This window comes from Thalassophryne amazonica, chromosome 9, assembly GCF_902500255.1.
Source record: "Thalassophryne amazonica chromosome 9, fThaAma1.1, whole genome shotgun sequence".
Taxonomy (NCBI): Eukaryota; Metazoa; Chordata; class Actinopteri; order Batrachoidiformes; family Batrachoididae; genus Thalassophryne; species Thalassophryne amazonica.
In genome coordinates, this window is record NC_047111.1 from 50,722,469 (window position 1) to 50,741,006 (window position 18,538).

The following is an 18,538-nucleotide window of genomic DNA, read 5'->3' on the forward strand; positions in this document are numbered from 1 at the left end:
GACAAGACTGGGGATTTTTTTTAATTTGCACCATAAATAATGAGATTATAATGACCTGCGCTGTGCCGCTCACAGTCACACCCACACATAGAGATGTGGACCCACACCACTGACTTCATGAATGAAACTCGGTCAATAAAGGATAATTGTGTAAAAATATAATATCTATAAATGTATTGTAATGGTTTTAGGAGCTGCGCTGCGTTTAACAGCAGCTGCTGCTGCAGGATGCCTCAGCTCAGCAGCTTGAACAGCGCAGATCTGTGTAACTTTTAGCACTAATATTTGGGAATGTGTGTGTGTCCGAGTAACTTCTGGTCATGTCACTGATTAATGTCAAGTTGTCAAGTTTAAACTCAGATAAAACTGAAGTTATTGTACTTGGCCCCACAAATCTTAGAAACATTTTGTCTAACCAGATCCTTACTCTGGATGGCATTACCCTGACCTCTAGTAATACTATGAGAAATCTTGGAGTCATTTTTGATCAGGATATGTCATTCAATGCGCATATTAAACAAATATGTAGGACTGCTTTTTTGAATTTGCGCAATATCTCTAAAATTAGAAAGGTCTTGTCTCAGAGTGATGCTGAAAAACTAATTCATGCATTTATTTCCTCTAGGCTGGACTATTGTAATTCATTATTATCAGGTTGTCCTAAAAGTTCCCTGAAAAGCCTTCAGTTAATTCAAAATGCTGCAGCTAGAGTACTGACGGGGACAAGAAGGAGAGAGCATATCTCACCCATATTGCCCTCTCTTCATTGGCTTCCTGTTAATTCTAGAATAGAATTTAAAATTCTTCTTCTTACTTATAAGGTGTTGAATAATCAGGTCCCATCTTATCTTATGGACCTCATAGTACCATATCACCCCAATAGAGCGCTTCGCTCTCAGACTGCAGGCTTACTTGTAGTTCCTAGGGTTTGTAAGAGTAGAATGGGAGGCAGAGCCTTCAGCTTTCAGGCTCCTCTCCTGTGGAACCAGCTCCCAATTCAGATCAGGGAGACAGACACCCTCTCTACTTTTAAGATTAGGCTTAAAACTTTCCTTTTTGCTAAAGCTTATAGTTAGAGCTGGATCAGGTGACCCTGAACCATCCCTTAGTTATGCTGCTATAGACTTAGACTGCTGGGGGGTTCCCATGATGCACTGAGTGTTTCTTTCTCTTTTTGCTCTGTATGCACCACTCTGCATTTAATCATTAGTGATTGATCTCTGCTCCCCTACACAGCATGTCTTTTTCCTGGTTCTCTCCCTCAGCCCCAACCAGTCCCAGCAGATGACTGCCCCTCCCTGAGTCTGGTTCTGCTGGAGGTTTCTTCCTGTTAAAAGGGAGTTTTTCCTTCCCACTGTCGCCAAGTGCTTGCTCACAGGAGGTCGTTTTGACCGTTGGGGTTTTTACGTAATTATTGTATGGCCTTGCCTTACAATATAAAGCGCCTTGGGGCAACTGTTTGTTGTGATTTGGCGCTATATAAATAAAATTGATTGATTGATTGATTGTCATAATCAAAACAACCCTAAAAATGTCATCTTGTCATGAATAAACTAAATGACAATTAATGACAGCAGTCATAAACATTTATGACATTGACATAATGTTCATGACACATTCAGGACTGTGTCATGTAACCGTTATGACAGTGTCATGTCACTATTATGATGGTACCCTCAAGTAAAGTGTTACCCAAGTAACATATCGAAGTGAAACGGGTAGGAGAATAATCCTTATTGATTATCGCTACACAAAATTGTTTTCGCCTGCAATTTCAGGCATGCTCAGAATCACCTTCAATCTAACATAAGTGCACAGTAGTCAGTAAAAAAAATGGATATGTACGTGGCCATTCACTGACCCATGATTGTTGTCTATGGTGATTCCTGTATGGATGTCACTACAGTCAGGAGGTGAGCAAGGACTTTTAAGGACAAAAATCCAACCACGATGAGTATGCATTTCCAGGCCCATGGCAGGTGCTCCATAACAGCCAAGTGCAGGAGCAATGGCATCATCTTTCAAGCAGTATCACAGTGCACCACATTGTGCCGCTGATGTGGAGGAAAATAAAAGAAAAAACAGCTGTACAATTAGTGAATATCACTGGGTTGATATAAATGATACATAAAGGGGGACACAATACAGAACCCCACAGTGAAATAACCCTGCTTAAATTTTAAAAAATGCCACTCATGGGATTTGAACCTGTACGCTCTGATTACCAGACAGAAACTTTACCACTGCACTACAATCAATGTCTTGTAACAAGCGCGTGAAATGGCTAAAATCAACAAGCAGTTAAACATATTTTCTAAAAAAAGAAAAAAAAATGTTGTGATAACTGACCAAACAGCATTTGGTACAGCATATTTCTGCTGATATGTGACTGAAAGTGGGATATTTGTTATACTGTTAGGTTGTCCTGGTCCTGCGGTGCACTGCTCACAGCCTCATGGCCCGACACGCGTGTCCTGTCAGACGTGACATTCAGATCACCTGCTGCATGTCGAAATAGACTGACGGTCCGTTTCTCCTCCCATCGCAAAAGTGATATGTTTTTATATATTTCCACGCAAGCACACACATGCGTGTCCATCAAAACAGGAGACGTGTGCTGCAGCTGTGAAGTCCAGAACCGGAGATGTCTCAACAGCTGTGGGCAGCCAGCCACGCCCCCTGTCCGTCCTGTCAGCGCACAGACCAAGATGCCGGGGGGCGGGGGGTGAACCACACATACACTTGTTATGGGGGAAGTCGACAATGTGGCATGCCATATTTGCAACTTCAGTCATGGCGTACGTAGACAATTCACATCCACCTCGACAGTGATTGTCTGCTGACTGTTGTCGTGTTAATAGTTTGAATGGCTACACATTTTCTAAGTGCCAAACGAGCGGTGTTAGATGTTCGTGGGTGTCACCTGGAATTTGGCCGACACCTGTCGCGAGAGGGATCAATGGGCTCGCACAGCGCACACTCTGTCTTTTAGCCGCTGGTGTTCGCAAATAGTTGTAGCAACAGGTGAACAAGGCAACTATGATTTTACACGTTTTACACATGATTCCTGCTTCATGCGCACTTTATGCACAAATCAACCAAATTTGCACTATGTGTGAAAGAGCCCTGAGCAATCTGTAATGCTATAATGTCAATAAGGACTAACGCATTTTTGACGTGATCAAAAGTTGGTCTCAGTTCAGATCAAACTGAACCATAGTTTGAGTTGTTGACAGTGTGAAAATTCATATTTTGGGACAAATGGTTCATAATGTCAGACCAATTAATGGGTCTGACAGCCACCTTTTTGATCTCTGCCCATACAGAATTGTCTTGGCTCCATTTATTCTTTGCAGTCTTCTCCTGTCTGGTAGGCAGTGACACAATTTTGGCACGAGGTCATTCATTCGGTGAATTGTAACTCCTCTCACATTCTGCACATCAAATTTTGCTCCAGGTAGTAAAAACTCTAATAATACTAATAAACAGCCAAAAAAGTGAAATGAAATGAACCTGCACACTTTTTCCTCAGTTGTTTCAGACTGGAATAACCTTGTAACTGACAGCACGCCAACATCAGGCACACGTCCATCCACAAACCAATCCACTTCAAATACAGGGAGCAGCAGTGCATGTGAGTGAGGATGACAGGACATGTGTTTGTCTAAACATCTTTAGTACGCTTGAATAACTGAAATATGAAACCTGCCAGAGAGGGGTAAACAAAATAATATGGGAGTTGAACTACAGAGAAGGTAGCTCAGTGGGATAGGAGTTGGTGTACCAATATGTAGACCTGAGCTTGATTACTGGTCATGTTACCTGTCTGAATTTTTGGACAAGACAATTCATTTGCCAGTCCACCCAGCTGTAAATGGGTACCAGCCTTGGCTGAGGATGGAACCTGTGTTGAACTGGTGTCACTTCCAGGGGGAGCCATAGACTCTCATTTGCTTCACACTACAGAATCTGGAGATAAGTACTGGCACCAACAGGCCTCAAAATGTAGACCTTGCTTCAAATTTGCACATGTAAAAGAGCCTTTGAATACAGTTTTGTTGGAAAAATCATTGCTTCTACTTCTTCCAAGATTGCTATCATGTTGGTTCTATTCCTGGTCACGCCACCTGTGTTCTTGAACAAGACAGTACATCTGCACTGTCCCAGTCCACCCAGGTGTATTTGGGTACGGCTTTGGCTGGAGAAGTAATCTGGGATAGATTGGGGTCTGCTTCAAGAGGCATCATAAATATTTATCCAGTTCATGCTACAGCATCTGAGAATAAGCACCGGCACCAAATTGTCCTCAGGGCCTATTTAGACCTTACTTCTTCTTCTACCCAGGGCACAACGGTGACCCTAGGGTCATTAAATGGCCCAACCTGATAGAGTTAACTGCCTGGGAGTGGAACAGGGAGAGTTAGAAAACATGCAAGGCAGGGGCCCTCCAGGAACAGCTGACTAAGGGGTTTATCACTCCATACTCAATGAAATAAAATACTATATTTACTTTAATCTACTGTAGTTATGTCAACCTGGCCTACATAACTTGGTTGTTTAAACTGTCATCCGTTTCATGTTACGGTATCCAAGGATGAGCATAATGATCGAAACATATGTGACCAATATAAACACAGATGAAGCCCATGAGCAGAGCCAGTTTCTTGCTCCATTTGTATGCAGTCATGTGGCATGCCTCCATATGTGTGCATCCTGTCTTTCACATCACTAATGAGGAACAGCAGGAATCTCCCATTCTGCATGCGTCATTCACTAAGCTGCTTCCAAAACCCATTTGTTTTGCTCAAGGTTAATTGTTTTTGAGGGCAGACACAAATATGTATAAATGGTATGTTCATGCTGGTGTTTTGGCACATGTTTAAATGTGCGTATCTGTAGCTGCCAGACCAAATCATGATCAGAATGTCTGAAAATTTTTAAATAACATCAGGATGCAAATGTTTACCCTCCTCCTGTGGCTGCATAGATAAACAGTGACACACTTGAATACATTAATTATGAGCTCAACTGTGTTTTTGGCATTAACAAATAATCAGCCCACATCCGTCAATCAAATGCAATAAAAAGCCCATGACTATCAGCTATGTGGAACCACAAGTGGGACCCAAGGTAATGACTCCAACTTTAAAGTATGTGTGTGTATACACACAAACACACACACACACACACACACACACAGTGAGCCTGTTAATTCTGAGACAAACTGCCTAAACCACATCAGCAAAGGGTTTCGAATGATCACACACTGAGTTTCTGTATCTTTTGAGGTAAGTCTCTTTTGAAAACAGCGTCATCTGATTTTCAACAAGTCTAATGATAGAGATCTACTTTTCAGTAATCCAGCTCTAAACAAGAAAAAGTGATGCAAAAAGCTTTGCAGATGAAAATGAATGAAGGCAATTTTGACAGCAACCAATGTGAACAAGAAACAAGATACTGTACAACAGGATTCCTTCATTAATTTTTCAGTGTCAGGAAAAGGTAATAAGGTTCAGTCAGCCAAATCACAGAGTATTTATTATTTATGCACTTGCAACAGATGCTGTTTGGCCTCGAACCTCATCACTTCCCACAAAATTCCCATTAAAGCACAGGATCTAACTGCAAAACAGTTCAAACCTGTGGATGACTGAGCACAAACCAGAAAACATATAGAGATAATTTGAAAAGCATCAAAGATTGTGTGAAATATGACATTAATGTCATAACATTTACTTAATACACTGACTTTCATTGCCGCTGAGGTGATTGTGGACTAGGGTAATACATATTATCATATACCTATAAATGATACGCCAAAATGATTGGATAAAACACTAAAGACTAAATAGCAATACACCCTTTTCGTGGACGGGTAATATTTTTCATACCACCCGAGTAAAACCCACAAAATGAATGTCGCCTTGGTAATCAGCCAATCCGGACAGCGGAGCGGCACCATGATGAAGGTCAGAGGAACTGTGAAATACTGGTGAGTCACTATTAATAATTTCTTACGTGTCCAACCCCGTAGGTTGATCGTTAAAATTAAATTCGTTAGTTCTAAAAACCATCATAATTATTTATAGGAAAACGTTCTATTTTTTTCTACTAAGGTTTGAACTTTGAGTGTTTACACAGGAGAGAAAAGTGAGAAAATGTTAATGCCTGTTTGAGAAAAGTGTATAAATTGTGTAGTGAGGGGTTTTACAGCCTTAAAACATCTATAATAATTGTAAAACATAACGCTGACTACTTTGCGGATTTTGCCTATCGCGGGTTATTTTTAGAACATAACTCCCGTGATAAACGAGGGACCACTGTATATGATAAAATCGTTATCAAGTTGTTCATCAATGAATATGGCTTTTTACACCCTTCAGAAAACCATACAACATTTATCATTTATAGGTATATGATAAAATTGTTATCAAGTTGTTCACCAATGAATATGGCTTTTTACACCCTTCAGAAAACCATAAAACATTTATCATTTATAGGTATATGATAAAAATCATTATCAAGTTGTTCACCAATGAATATGGCTTTTTACACCCTTCAGAAAACCATACAACATTTATCACTCGGCCTCAGGGTGTATGGTTTTCTTCAGGGTGTATAAAGCCATATTCATTGGTGAACAACTTGATAACTGATAATATTACCCTAGGCTGGTAATAAATTATGCAAAGTTTCTATAATGATTTTAAGTGAAAGTGCAGGAAAGTAAAATCAGAAAGTTTTGTGAATAATTGTATTTAGTATTTGGCACATTTAGTTGGTGTCATGTTTTACAACTGGCAAGGTTAAGATATGTTATGTTTCGGACGCGGGCGGAGAACCGACCCAGCGTTTGAAGGACCCAGCATAAAATAAGCAGAGCACGGTTCAAAGGATAACAGAATTTAATAAACATAACAGTGACGTGCTAAACAACTGAAACGTCCACGGTCTGGTGAGGTGGAAACACGGCGCGCTCTTAACAGCGCAAACGGTCTGGAGCCACAGCAGTTCAGACCCAGGGACCCCGCCGACACCCCCCGGTGGCCGCGACAAACCAAGTCTGTGAAGAAAGAAAACATGAGGTGAGTCCAACTCCACACAGAGGGACACAACTCAAAGGTGCACGCAATCAGCAAACACTTCCTGGCTTAAATCTATACATCAGCTTCTCACCCTGCAGGCACGGAACAACTCAGTTCAAATCTCCACTGCAGCAGAAGCTGATTAGACAATTAGCATAACGTGACAGCTCACTAACACAAGGTGTGAGGGACACCCAATCCACTGTCATTACTTCATAAAAGTCACCAAAACCAAATTACCTCAGGAAGTGTGCTGAAGAGCGTGAGACCTCACCCAATCCTCCTTCACAGACTGTGGCATCAAACCTGGAGCGGTCTCTGCGTCCGTGATGGTGAGATTGTTCTCCTGACGTCGATCTCACACGTCTGCTCACAAGGTCGAGTCTCTGGCAATCACACACTGTGCATTCAAGGTTTAAATGCAGCAATCTCTGATTAAGACAAAATACACCACAGCTGTGAGTCCTGATGACCTGCACGTGATAACAAGCCTCAGGTGTTCAGGGTGAGGTCCTGATGCTCAGCCACTCAGTCCTGAATGCATACCACCTGGTGGGAGAAACAGAAAACAAAAACCAAACCAGCCAAACACCCCAGCCCACAACAAGATATTTCCTTTGCTCAGAGCTTGTCTGGTTACCAGGTACTGATTAATGGTGATATCAATGTCCACTGTTCACTAATGCCTCCAAAAATATTTGTCCTATCAACTTTCTGTTTTCACTGCATTCATCCTTGACCCGAAACACTTATTTCCATTGTGGTCCACTTGAAAATCAAATGACAAAATAGAATGAAGGAATAATAAAATAAAGTGTATAACAACAAGAAACTAAATTTATAAATACACTGAGACAGTAAGTTAACATTGAAAAAATTACGTAATTAACAGGAAATAAAAGGGTTGAGTTTTTCTTCTAAAAATTGTTGAGGTCTAAGGTTCTAAAAACATTCTGGACTCACATGCCATTCCAACTCATTGTAGAAACTTTGCATAATTTATTACTGCCCTTGAAAAATGTCAGCTACCGATTTTATAAATACAACTCAGTCTACTTGTAGAGCCTGTGGATCCCCATGGGCAACACACTAGTGTGTATATATATGTGTGTGTGTGTGTGTGTGTGTGTGTGTGTGTGTGTGTGTGTGTGTGTGTGTGTGGTGTGTGTGTGTGTGTGTGTGTGTGTGTGTGTGTGTGTGTGTGTGTGTGTGTGTGTAATTTTGTATCTGTACTCCACCACAGTGTAGGTGAGAATCATTTGTCTTGTAGATATTTAGCTTTAATTTTTAAAAGGAACTACTGTAGGCCACTGTACAGAGGCAAAATTACAAAATAAAAAATTATCACTGTCAAAATACTTATACTATTACAAATTACTCATACTATCCAGTCAGATTACGTTCCTTTCCTCACCAGTGGTCATGAATTTTCGGTAATGACCAGAGGAAAAAGACCACAGATACAAGCAGTGGAAATGAGATTCCTCCGTCGAGGAGGTGGGTTTACACTCCTGGACAGGCTGGGAAGCTCAACTATCCGGGAGAGAGACTCAGAGTAGAGTCACTGCTTCTTTGCATTGAAGGAGCTAGCTGAGGTGGTTCAGGCATCTGGTGAGGATGCCCCCTGGTCATCTCCCTAGGAAGGTCTTCCAGGCATGTTCAACTGGAAGGAGACCCCAGGGAAGATCACACTGAAGGGATTGTATTCCCTACTGGTTTGGGAATATGCCGGGGCCCCCAGGAAGAGTTAGAGGACTTGGCTGAGGATAGGGAAGAGGTGGAAGAGCTGCTTGGTCTATTGCCACCACAAACTGGACGCAGATAAGTGGCAGAAAATGAATGAGGGTGATTCTTTAACTACGGGCACTATTGGCCTTGTAAATGTAATTTCCACCACACCATTGCCTTACAATATAAAGCGCCTTGGGGCAACTGTTTGTTGTGATTTGGCGCTACATACATGTGCTCTGATGTCACTGTTTATCTCCATAGAAACTACCCAAACAACCTTTCATACAAACTGTTTAAAGGGACATTACAGTGTTGTGGTGGAAATTACGGCAATAGTGTGGGACAACTACATTTTGTTTAAAAAAAACACAACAGTTGTATGACATTGAATACCCCAATTATGTTTTGATTATTTTACTGATATTTTATTCAGAGATATTTTAAAACATTAGAAAAAACATTTCTTTACCATTCATTTTTATCATTGAAGATCAAAAGTCTGGGTGTGGGACAAGCACAAAATGGCAATATTTGCATATAATGATGCTGAAAAAAGGTGAAAAAGTCATCATAGACTACTAGAACAAAGTTCTTAACACACTTTCATTGTAAAGATAACTATAAAAGTGTGAAATTTCCCCTTTTTTTCTGTTTTTCATACAATATGATCAAAGGACATAATAAGTGCCCGTAGTCTAAGAATCACCCATGAATGAAATACTTATGCACCTGTATTACTTTTTAAAAAATAGCATGAAGGTTTAGTTTTCAAAATAAATGTCATGCAAAAATGAGCTGAAAATATGCAAGGTCAACTGTTTTTTTTTCTGTCATTGTGGTTAAATGTGGAAAAATCAAACAGTGTGTTTAAACATATATTATTTAATGACAAATGACATTCCATACAAAGGCTGCTATATGCAGAATATGGTACAGATGGAGGTTATCAGCTGATTCAATCTGGCACAGACGGGTGAGGAAAAACTCAAACAGGAGAATGAGCAGTACAGAATGCACACACACACACACACATCCACACACACACACACACACACACACACACATCCACACACACACACACACATCCACCTGAGTCATTATTCAAAGCTTATGCACTTGGAATAGATGCAGGGTTTGATACTGTGTCCTGGTGGGTGGGTGGATTGTGTCTGTTTTGCTCCTCTATACCTACTTCTTTGTGCTTCATGAATTTTAATGCAAAGTACCACAATGTGGCTGCTTTATAATAAAGTTTCAACGTGAAGGTCACTGCAGCTTTGGCACAAAAGTACTTCTTTCCTGCTGGATTAACCCTTCACGTTGGTTAACTTATGTTGAAACACCTACTCCACAAAAACCTCCAACACCCAGCGATCACCTTGTGCGTTCCTTCCACCCACTTCCCTGTATTTTCTAGAAAAATACCAGGAATACAGGAACAGGTCCAGGGGTGCTGTCTGCCTTCAGGGCAGCGGTACGTATGAGAAGAAACTTATGCTCAGTAACACGGGCGTAGGTTTGCATATGGACCATAGGGACAAGTCACAACCAATATTTTGGGATGGCAAAATAGTCCCTACCAATATTTAGCATTTTTGTTTATATAACAAAATCATTCACTATTTTTTTGCGAACTCGATACTATAATTTTAGTCGTCACGTTTTGTGTTTTCGACGTGCCAGAATGACAGGGTTACCCATGTTGCAATTTCATTGGCTCACGTTCTTCTCACATGGACGTAAACAAAGCGCATCTCGTGGCAGGCAGTGCTTAATTTGTAAAGTGGGAGGTCCCGGAGCGCAGAAGATGGGTGGCTCCGGTGCAGTGTTGCCAGATGTACGATAATTATCGTATTTGTACGATAGTTTTTGCCATCTGTACGATGTACGATCTATAATGGGAAAAAACCCAATATGTACGATAATTTCAGTTGGTTGCCCAAACATGCATCTCTCTCTGACACCCAAGAATCATTTTGCAGGCGTTGCACTCAGGCGGCATCAAAGACACACCACACACAGGGCTGCTGCTGGCTTTGGGCTGCCGGGACAGTCATTTGAAAGCCCGCCCCCTCTCATACAAAGTAATGAGTTCCCATCCAATCTCTGCAGGACAGGACAGGAAGATTCCCCAACCAACATCTTTTTTTTTTTCGAAACTGTATTTCAACAAATGCAATAACAAACGAACAAAACACAAGAGCAAAGAGATATACAAGAAAAATAAAAAAAAAGTTCAAGTTCCTTATGGAGGTGTCAACATTTTTTCTGTGTTCAACAAAATCTGCACAAGTGGCCATGGCATCGGATGACGACAGCGACCTCGAGGTTGAATTCGACTCTTTCTAGTCTGGTAATTAACACATGTTTGTGTTACTTCACAGTCTTGCTTGTGCATTTGCGTTCTTTTTGTGCCATAGTTTCCCCATTACTATAATTACTGTTTAAAAATGTGACATAAAATTCTTTGTAAATTTAAAAAAACGCTAAAATAGCTACGTTGTATGCGTTTTGTTTGTGTACGATAATTTCTCCCAAAATACGATAATTTTGAGGTTTTGGTACGATAGTTTCATATTTCATATCTGGCAACACTGCTCCGGTGCAGAAAAACAAGAAGGGCGGGGGGGAGGGGTTGCGAACAATGCTGTGCGCCACACTTAAAATAAACTGCACACACCTTCACAAATGACACTAACACCCTGCCTTTTCCTCAAAAAATACTACATTTATGTTTGCTGTCTGTCTCTGTACTTTTCTGTCACTTTTTCATACTTTTCCCTCGTTTCAAAAGTCACCGAACGCACTTTACTGTAATATATGCAACATATAGCACACTGTTGGGTTTTGGCTTGCTGTCAGTGTTGAAATTTTTCAGAGTGAGGGCTTACATGAGAACTTACGGTAATGAGAATCAGCGGCGCACTAGTGTGAAACTTCCATGTTTTTCTTCTGCGTTATGACATCACAGGCTTACGTTTACCGCAATACACCATATATATCATTGGAAATCCCTTTTTTTTTTTTTTTTGGCAAATTAGGTTGCCAGATACCTACAACTGCATTATTGATGAAGAGAATAGATTATACATCTTGTTTGCAAAAACTTTTTTTTTTTTTTTGTTAGCTCCACAAGTATTTTTTTTTGTTGTTGTTGTCTTGTTCTCTCAGGTGTAGGCCTATAGAATAGATTCGTGATTTTGGGTGCAATTTTGTTATTTAAGCTATTTGTTTGTTTGCCTACACACTTAATATTGTAAATAAAGTGTTAAATTATTCAGCATTATGTCGTCATATGTTATGTATTATGCTGTACTTGTGCGTCTAATGGTATGAGTGGGTTAGGGGGTGATGGTGGTGAGCAGGGGGGCCGCGGGGGGGTGTGGTATTGTCTCTACCAAAGCTGAGACCAAACCTACGCCCTTGCTCAGTAATGAAAACCAGTGACAGCTAACACCTTGCATGCAGCTAGAAATTATAACAAATGTCTGATTACCCTGGTGAGTTTGTCACCTTTGGGTAATGCGTTATGATGAAGAAAAGAAAACATTTCAGGAGCAATTAGATTAAACTATGTTGTACTGATATTTTTTTTTTTTTCAGAGCCTGAATTTGTGTTGACGATCTGATAAAAAATGTGATGAAAAACCAGACTGCAGAACAGAAGACGGCGCAAGTAAAATCAGTCCTGAGCTCTGTGTTCAATATTACACTTTTAAATCGCAATTCGCTGAAGGTTAATTACAATCCAGGGCTTTCTATAGGCTTTCAGAGCTGGGCCGAAGTCACAATCAAGTCACTCTCAAGTCATGAAACAGCAAGTCCTAAGTCAATTACCTGGACTATTGCCCAGCAGTTTGGTCAAATGCCACTGGAGAAATTATAAATAAATTACAGATTATTTAAAATAGGGCTGCACCTAAGTGCAGTTATCGGACAAATATCATTACAATGCATAAAAACTTAAACTGGCTGTTAGTCAAAGACAGACTTTTATATTCACTGATCATTTTTACTAGAAAGATTACTGTCACTAAGTCACCTTGTATTTTGTTTAGGAATTTTTCTTTTTCGTTCAGAAACTCATAGATACATAACCAGACATGCTGTGGCGGGAAACTATGCGCTACCTGCAGCTACAACTAATACCATTAAGAACACTGTCATCTTTAGGGGTATGAATGAATGGAATTGATTACCTGATCATATCCAACTCACTTCAAATGAATGTTTTTTTTTTAACTTCTAAAACTGCATTTGTTAACATAATGAGTAATCTGGCTTTAATCTTCTTATGTATACATGGAGAGGTTGTATTTATTGATGTACCTTTGCACATATATAGACTATTTTTTATATGTGTGTGATCGTAGGACCTTTGTGGCTGGGACGGCGGTGGGATCGAACTCTTTACTGCTCACACTGGAGACCAGGTCACCCAAAGGGGAATTCCCCCGTTAGCCAAGCTAGCGGGAACGCCTTTTCAATCCGGACTTCATCTTTCTACATGTGTATAGACTTGACCATGTATGATGATTAATTTGATTGGATTTTTTTTTTTTTTTTACTTTTTATTTTATTTTTTACTTTTAAACTTTTGAATGCATTTTTGATTTATGTATATTGTGTTTGTAAATCTGTGTGGACCCCAGGAAGAGTAGCAGCTAATGGGGATCCTAATAATAGTAATAAGTAAGTCCCTTCGGCTGCTCCCTTGTTTGCGCTCGGGGTCGCCACAGCAAATCCAAGGTGGATCTGCATGTTTAATTGGCACAGGTTTTACGCCGGATGCCCTTCCTGATGCAACTCCACATTACATGGAGAAATGTGGCAGGGGTGGTATTTGAGCCCGGAGCCTTCTGAACTGAAACCAAGCGCATTAACCACTTGGCGACCACCCTGCTGGGGATCCTAATAAATAAAATAAATGTCTCAAGTCATAATGACTACCAATTGTTTGCAAGTTGACTTGGGACTTGCAGACTGATGACTTAACAGTGATTTCGTCCCACCTCTGACAGTTAACGTGTGCGTGTGTGCGTCACACCACATCAGTATCATAATTACCGTGAAATTGCACATAAAACTGACATCTGCGTTCCGTGTCCCTCTTCTATTAATACTCGCAGAGTTCAGCGTCGGCAGATCTGCCTGCAGCACTTATTTCGGCTGTTACGGCGCAGCTGTGACTGACAGCGGAGCTCCTGTTTTCAGACTTCAGGTGATGAAGTGTATTATTTTGACGTGTGCTGGAGTCGAATATATGAGCAGACGCCAAGACTCTCCAGCTTCACACTGACAGCTGCCTACGCTCCGGTTGGCCGCGAGGTCAGCCCTCGTTAACACTTTTCCACACCCATTTAAAGGCACTAAAGACAGGAAGGCTCATCTGTCCTCCCTGTGTCAGCGACTCATTCAGTATGTGCCGCTCTTGTTTGTTTTATCGCGCTCTTGTCCTCCCTGACTGACTGGGTTCTGACCATTTAGCAAAGTCTAACAGGACTTATTGTCTCTCCGGGCCAGGCACACTGGCTCCAGCCAAATAAGAGTGCAGGGAATTCATCCCAATCTTAAGCAAAGAGTTGTTTTTTTCTCGTCTCTCACACTATTAGACAGGACTGAAGCGCACATAGAGAGGTAGAGTGGTACATTCTCACCTATCAGGGGATTAGAATTACAGTATCTCAAATGGATACACCGATCAGCCAGAACGCTGTGGCCGCTGACAGATGAAGCGTGTAACATTGATTATCTTGTTACAGTGGCACCTGTCAGTGGGTGGGATATATTAGGCAGCAAGTTAACGTTTTGTCGTGGAAGTCGATGCATTGGAAGCATGAAAAATGGTTAACGTATAAAGATTTGAGTGACTTTGACAAGGCTTAAATTTTGATGGCTCGAGACCTCGGCCAGAGCATCTCCAAAAAACTGCAGCTCTTGTTGGATGTTCTTGGTCTACAGTGGACAGTAGCTACCAAATGGCCCATGTACACGCTGATGCTAAGCCCGGTGTTTGCCGATGGAGAGTGAAAAGTTGCTTACTGTTGACCAGCGCTGAGGTCCACCAAACTCCACAGGAGCTAAGACATTGTCAGCCGGGTAACGCTGATGTTCATCGTCGTCCCAGAATTTTTTTTTAACATGCTTAAAATCTTTAGCGTTCATGCTAAAAAGCTGGAAAGAATTGAGTTTCGCTACCGCTGCGTCACCTGCACTAGTACGCAGTTGCTGCTTTGTTGCCCTCTGCCAGCCTCCGTTGGCCTTCAGAGGCTTAACTGAATGCACCACCTCCTCTGGGTCACTTGGGCATGTAGAAATTTGAAGGAATGTGTAGAACCTGTCTCAATGATGCACCAGTAGCAACGCAACCACAAAGGTGCGTTGAGTTTATGTAAGCTACGTCACATGATGTCCCAAATGTTAAGTCAACAATCAGCTCCACCAAGCTACACTACTGCTCTGCAGAGTGTGTGATGACGCACCCGCTCTCCTATGGTGAAAGTTGGACTACGTCCAATAGACCATTGGCAAACATCACCTTCTACGGAACAACATCGTCCTGCGTTGAAAACAGGAACTTGAACCCCTGGAGCAAGCCTTCGCCGGCATTTCACAACTCCCGCTCACCTCTGCCTCTGGTTGTCTTACTGTGAAATGTTGCTCTTTCTCAGCCAATCACTATCACTTATGTGGTTGTCCCGCTCCTCTCTCACCAAAGAAAAGAAAAGAAAAAAAATTCCAGCTCAGCTTTAGCTGTGAGAGGAAAACGGCTTCAATAAGCTTAATTATAGTAACTCACTGCATTTGATTGACAGTAACAATAACGGCATTGAAACAGTAATTAGTTAGATTACCCGTTACTGGAAAAAAAATAACACTGTTCATTTTAATAGTTATTCCAATCAGTGAAGGCAGTGTATCAAAAAATGATAATATTAGTTCTCTCTCTTTTTATAGTTATCATCAATAGTAGCATTTACCATCATGCAGTGATGGTAGTCAACAATTAATAAAAATAATTTACAACAAAATTTGTCCTCTGTATTTAACCCTAACCCTAATTACAGTTAGACACAATCAACACACTATTTGTTCCTATAACTCTGACCTTCACCTGTTGTTGAGAGAGGCACACACACAAATCCTGAGTGTTGGGAGCCACCTTTTTGTGGATGTATGAAAGGTAAAAGTCTAGTCCCCATATATAAGACAACCCTATATTTTTGTGTTTAAAAGAAAATAAGATTGAATATTCGGAGCCAATACGGTCCATCCTGATATAAAGAGAGAGTGACATCAACATGTAATACAGCATAAATTTATCAAAATCTTCTGTCCTTATGGAAGGACCTGTTCTTGATAAACGTAAAACAGACATATGTGTGTGTGTGTGTGTGTGTGCCATGAAGAGTGGAAACGATGCGGGATTTTCTTGCAACCACTTGCCTCAGCAGGCAATTTTATTGCTCTTGCTGTGGAAAACCTGCACCTTCTTGGATGTTGTGGATGCAAAAAATTGAAGTAAGTAAGTTTTTTTTTCCCAAAAAATCAATTCCAATTTCTGTCTTTATTTGCTTGGCGTTTCAGCTGTGGTTAGTTGATATGTGATTGAAGTGGATACTTGTGTAGAGGAGACTTCACTTGACATTTTGATGTATAATAAGTGTATGTTGATGTCAGCATTGGTTAGTTATGAGTGTTCAAATGTTCCAAAACAGGGCAAGTCCCCAAATTTGGGGGCTCTAGGGTTTAAGAGGTTAAATTGTCCGTAGGTGTGCATGTGAATGTGTCTGTGTATATATAGCCCTGTGACAGACTGGTATCCTGTCCAGGCCAGCAGGTGGTGCTGTGCAGAAGAAGTTACACAAGTAAACCTCATTGCCCAAGGCAAAAGATGCTTGAGGGACAGATGTTAGATCCCACTGGTTTTTAGTCTGGTTTTAGGGTATTACAAAAAAAAAAAAAGAGAAAACGTCTACCTCAGACATTTAGTTATTGTGCCATTTACACTATTTAAGCAAGCTGGTTAATAATTATGCTGGGTTCTGCCATTGGAAAACACAGAGAACAGTGATGTGCACATGGTTGTCTGTGTGCATTCTGCCAGCAGAATGCAAAATAATTATTAACCAAGTTGCTTTAAATAGTGTGGATGGAACAACAATTCAATGTTAAAGTGTGGTGGGTTTTTTTTAAATTAGCAGTGCATGAATACACTCAGTTATGTGCCACAGTTGGTGCATAATGCAGGCAAGGCACATATCTGCAAGTGGCTGATTTGATGTCATTTTGCGTTTATGGCCATTAACATGTAGCCACCCTCTATCAACTGCTCAGATATTCTTAATATATCAGCAGCAAAAACTGTGTTGACCCCAGCACTCAGACACTTGTATTGCCCCTGGACTTTAAACCTGTTATCTGGGCTCTTAGTAAATTAGGTCTTCTGTGCGTTTCTTTCATGATCAATAAAGCAAATTGTAATTAATGTCTAGCTCCATGCTCATATAAAAAGACAGCAAGTACTATAAGTGTTGAAATATGGTGCTCATACAAAAGAGAAAAAATGCTGCATGAACAACTCATATTGTACATATAAACAAGAAAATCACTGAGATTTTTTGTGGGAAAGCACTGCTTGTGCTCACTTCTAATAATTTTGCTGCACTACTGGTGCGAGCAGTAGAGAAGGAGAAGAAGGTGAAAAGGTGCTGCATATGTATATGGATTCATATTTTCTAACTTCTGGAGTAGACCTGAGTGCGAGTGCACATACTCAAGTTTTCATTTGGAAAGAAATTACATTCTGCTGGACGTGCCTAATTAGCATATTTTCCATTTGCAAACTAGCTGTGCTCCCGGGGCATTTACGCCAGGCACCACATGTATTTCACATACGGGGCAATATATATTGATTTAGAAAAAAGTTGTATAGAGGCTCTAGAGGTCGAAAGGTGTTAACACAAATAGGCTGTGATAGCCGAGAAGGTAAACAGTGATGGCACAGAAAAGTGATAGCTTTTTCAAAGTGCCACTTTATTCAAATTAAACCTTTTCTATGTAAATTAGCTCAACATTTTCATGCCATCATTATCGTCATCTGCCGGATAAAGCAAAATTTACTGTAACATATTAGCATTTCAAGGGGATTATCTAATCAAACATGATTTGTCTACCTTGATAGTGCAATGTATCTGAATTATATGACCCATTAACCAGTGGTGGGCACAGTTCCGCTAATCTGCTAACCGCTAAATGTCGAAACTAACATTTTCATTATCGGATTAGCTTTTCAGATAACTTTGAAAACCATCATCGGATCAATACTTCCGATAAATTTTAGAACCGTTAACATATTATGGCAAGGGCACAAAGACAAAAGTGTGATTCAGTGTTTGGGTTGTGATTGTGGTGTTAAAAACTCAATTTTGAAGGTTATCAGTTAGCTGTAGCTTCCGATAATGTTGGGGTGGTTATTGGTTAGCTTTAATAAAAGATAACTTTTCAGTTAGCTGATTAGCTGTTATCAAAGCTAACTTTTGGTTAGCTGTGCCCACCACTGCAGAACACTGCACAGGGATCGACAGTGATGGTTGTCCAACTGTTCCAGACACCTAAAATGTCATGCCGGATGGGTGGACTGGACAGTGCCGCATGATTGGATATTGCACTGCCTACGTCACGTGTATTTGTTGAATACAAGCTCAACCACGCCGTGGCTG

General features: G+C 40.7%; 1 long non-coding RNA gene across 1 annotated transcript; it reads right to left on the reverse strand.

Moving 5' to 3' along the window:
- Positions 1-3,503: 3,503 nt before the first annotated feature.
- Positions 3,504-14,647, reverse strand: LOC117516528. Its single transcript, XR_004562451.1, has 3 exons — positions 14,560-14,647; positions 6,212-6,214; positions 3,504-3,513 (listed from the first exon to the last, which is right to left on the reverse strand). It is a non-coding gene; the product is annotated as an uncharacterized LOC117516528 (long non-coding RNA).
- Positions 14,648-18,538: the final 3,891 nt, after the last annotated feature.